Source organism: Juglans microcarpa x Juglans regia, chromosome 2S (genome assembly GCF_004785595.1).
Source record: "Juglans microcarpa x Juglans regia isolate MS1-56 chromosome 2S, Jm3101_v1.0, whole genome shotgun sequence".
NCBI classification, from domain to species: domain Eukaryota; kingdom Viridiplantae; phylum Streptophyta; class Magnoliopsida; order Fagales; family Juglandaceae; genus Juglans; species Juglans microcarpa x Juglans regia.
The window spans coordinates 3,997,510-4,001,836 of record NC_054597.1 but is presented as its reverse complement, the minus strand read 5'-3'; the positions used below and the strand labels follow the sequence as shown (position 1 = coordinate 4,001,836).

Below are 4,327 nucleotides of genomic sequence, written 5' to 3'. Positions count from 1 at the left end.
ATTTAAAATTTTGAATTTTAAAGTTTTAATCATTTATAATAGTTAATACATTAACACATGATTATATAAAAAACTTATAAATATCGAAGGCATTTGCGAAAAACAAAAAAAAACTTAGAAGATGGTTGTAAGTTGTAACAAATATTGATTTTCTTGCACACATGGTTTCCACTTTGAAAAATAATAGAGTTACTACTCTCATACCACTCATTTACTACTTTTTTTTATATTTGGTTTTTTTTAATTTTTAATTTTACTAAAAAGTGACTATTAGTAAAATTATATATTTTTTAATTTTTTCTTAATAATTAAAGATGTTAAAAAAAACTCAAAAAATATAAAAAATTTGAAATTAATTATAAATAGTAAATAGGTAATAATAAGGTAATAACCTTATCAGCGTGAACTTCAAACCGAGGGTGGAAAAAAGCGTATGTACTGTATATTACTATTTTTTAACAGTAATAAACAGTAAACACTCTTTTTTTTGCCTTTACAAATCGTTGGTGTTTGTATTATAATTATTATTTTTATTAACTGTCTTTATTCGACGTGACATCAAATAATTAAAAACTAATTTTTTATTTCTCTAAAAATTATTTGATCATACATTAGGAAACAACAAAAGAATGACTTGATCATACATTAGGAAACAACAAAAGAATGATAAATAAAATAATGATTAATTAATTAAAAGCTTTATTTTTTTATAAAAATACAGATGCTCGAGTTAATATTATTGAATAAAATATTGTTATAATATAATTTTTTAATATAATTTTTATTTTGAGATTTGAAAAAGTAAAATTTTTTATTATATTTTGTGTGAGAGTTTGAAAAAATTGTAATAGTTATATGAGATGAGATTAAATAATTTGTTTTGTATAACCAAACCAACCTTTAGTGATGCATACTACAGCCTTTGGTAAGTAGAAGTGCCAAGGGCATTTCAGAACACCACCATGCCAGCACCAAGGTGGTAGCTCGGTTGGTACAAGCCAGTATTTTATGGCTTCGAGGTTAGAGTTTGAGTCAGTACATAAGTTGAAACCACTTGTGGTAGTAAAGTCTGACCTTTTGGACATGTGATGAATTTTAGACTAGCTGGATACTTTGGAGGTGCTATGTTGATAGGCTTGCCTTTGAGGCGGTAGTTTTGGTTCAAATTGGACATTTCGCAGCGGGGAAGGACTTCTACGGTCATGTCTAAGAAGGATTGCTACGCTAGTCGCCTCTACCTCTCATTTCCTTTAAAAAAATAAAAAATAAAAAAAATAAAACACCACCATGCCAATGGTTGGAGTTTTGCTTTCACATGTTCGTGTTTGCCGTGGTGGGGACGATCGAATGAATTAGATCATACCTCCATTAAATTGAATAGGATTTGATTGGATTTGTATGTTATCCTCTTATCTACTTTTGGAGATTGTACTTAATACAACTACGTATATCACTCTATCGTTATATCTATTACTATTATAATTATAAGTAGTATTAGGGATCATCCTATTGTAGCATTACACTCTCCACACACCTTACGTGTGTCCCTTTATGTCAGATGCTTCTCTCTCCTCAAGCTCTCTTGTCTACGTCTCTCTCTCCTCAAGCTCTCTCTCTCATCAAGCTTTCTCTCTCTTCAACCTCTCTCACTCCTCAAGCTCTCTCTCTCATCAAGCTTTCTCTCTCTTCGACCTCTCTCTCTCATCACCTCTCTCTCATCAAGCTTTCTCTCTCTTTGACCTCTCTCACTCCTCAAGCTCTCTCTCTCATCAATTTTTCTCTCTCTTCGACCTCTTCCTCTCTTCCCAAGCTCTCTCTCATCAACTCTCTCTCCTCAAGCTCTCTCTCATTAGTTCTCTTTCATCAAACCCCTCTCATCAGTTCTCTTCAAGTGTTCTCTCTCATCAAGATCTCACTCTCTGCCTCTCAACGTTTCTCACTTCTCTCTTCTCAAGTGTTCTCTCACATCAAACTATCTATTGCAACGAGGGGAAAAAAATTAAACGACAAAACCAGTTGACACGTGAGGTATGTTTTGGCTGATACGTGAAGTGTGTTTAGGCTGATGCCAAATAGAGGCTGATGTAAATACTTTTTCTACTATTATATAAATGGCTATCAAACGGCTATTAAACGGAAATTCTTGTTTTAACGGCAATCAAACGGAAATCGTCCCATTCTCTATAAGCTTTTCCCCCTCGCTCTCCCTCGCTCTCTCTCAATCCCCTGTACATTCTCCCCCTTCAGACCTACTCTCTCTCAGCTCTCTATGTTTTTTGCCGATTCTCTCTAACCCTCGGGCCTCAACCTCCATCTGCTTCTATAACCCTCACCACTCAGTCGCACTCACATGCTCTCTCTTGCTCTCTCTCAATCCTATGTATATTCTCCCTCTTCAAACTTACTCTCTCTCAGCTCTCTCTATTTTTCGTCGATTCTCTCTAACCTCAACCTCCATCTGCTTCTCTAACCCTCACACACTCAGTCGCACTCACACAGAACACTTTCTATCTCTCTTTCTTTTGCTCTCTCACACACACTTGACACTACACTTCCCACCCTCATATCTGTGTTTTTTTTCATTTATTTATTTCTTCAACTTTATTATTTTTAAATCTTACGAATTTGAGGTTTCATCATTCAGATTTTTTTTTCCGGTTGCTGTTTGTTGGTTTGCTCTTCCTGCTCTGGTTTTTTTTTTAATCATCTGTAAAAATTCACACCTCTGTTTATTTTTGTTTTCTGATTTTTTAGAAATAAAATTTTAAGGCTTCATTTGTTTTCAGGAAACATCTCATCTCATCTCACTTTATCATTAAAACTTTCCCAAATCCCCACACAAAATAAAATAAACAATTCAACTTTTTAAAATCTCAAAATAAAAATAATATTAAAAAATATATTCTAATAATATTTTATTCAACTTTTTAACTTTAATCTCATCTGATCTCTGAAAACAAACGAGCCCTAAATCTAACGGATCTGAAGCCTCATCTTTCATATCTGTTTTTTTTTCCAGCTAATGCGGGTTGATAATCTCTGAGTGCTTTTTTTTTTTTTTTTTTTTAATACATACAAATCTGAGATTATATTTCTCAGAAACCGCAATCTGTGTTTTTTTTTCCTTTTTAATTTTCGGTGATCCAGTTCTTTGGTTTGATATATTGAGAAATCCACTCATGGGTTTGATGAATTTTGTTGTTTATGCATTTTCTGGTGGGAAATTCGTGATGCATACGAGTCACTTGACTCTTTAGGTTGCTTTATTTCGTTTATATATGTGTGTACTTTGTCTCCCTTGCATGATGAAATTTTGAGAAATTCCTAACTCTCGCAACTTTTCGTTTTGTTTGGGCTAATTAATGATTTTTGCATAAAATTACTTTTGGGTCGGCTTATTTATGCTAAAATTTAGTCCAGATTTCATATGGCATGCTTGTGTAGTTCGATCTAGTTATGAGTTGTTGTATAATTGGAACTATACTTATGTGATTCTGGGGTTTGGTATAGACATGGTCAAGGGTTTGTTTGGACTGCTTTGATGTAGAATGCATTTTATGCAAACATGGTGATTGTTTTTATGTGCTTTGCTTGAGTCAAAAGTTTTGGGTTTCATACTATGATTGTTTGTGTTTTCTCCTTTGTTTTGTCAGATACTAAATAATAATGTTTTAAGTTTATATTACCCACCTTGCTTTCTGGGATATTTTTGCAGATTTTTTCTCCTTCATCCTCAACGAATCTTCTTCGTTCCTCAGAAATTCAATCTCCATTAATACACGAAATCTCTGCGTCGTTTCTGACTTTAAATCGGACAATGATCGCAAGAATCTTCCTTTCAAGTGTGATCGAGTTTTCTCTCTCTGTTTAATTATGCTATTTGGTTGAATTTATGTGCGCTTTGCTATTGTCTGTTGCATCATTATCAATTAGCGACGACCCAGATTACTAATTTTTATGATGCCTTTTGCCTGTCGTTTTAAATAGGCTATAGTTTACTCCTTTATGTTCATCTTATTCTTCATGTTTGACTTCAATATTTGTTTCTTGCAGGGAGCTGAGTTATTTTTTAGGAGCGTGCTGGCAAGCATGGAAAAAGGTGTACTTAAACACGAACCCCGCATCAAAACAAATATTAGAGCTTGTTCAATATGTCGACAGCAACCAAATTTGCTATGATCATTTAGCATTTAGAACATTCGGGTTATTTCTGGTTTTTAATTTTGCGTATTGTACCAGTCATTTATAGGCTTTTCTATCACTGATATGAGATTTTGTGAGTGACATCTTTGTCTTCACTGGTATAAAAATACCTATATTTAAATAA

At 33.3% G+C, this 4,327-nt stretch overlaps 1 long non-coding RNA gene across 1 annotated transcript; it reads left to right on the top strand.

Moving 5' to 3' along the window:
• Positions 1-3,369: 3,369 nt before the first annotated feature.
• Positions 3,370-4,327, top strand: LOC121252361. The gene is made up of 2 exons (XR_005938202.1): positions 3,370-3,842; positions 4,054-4,327. It is a non-coding gene; the product is annotated as an uncharacterized LOC121252361 (long non-coding RNA).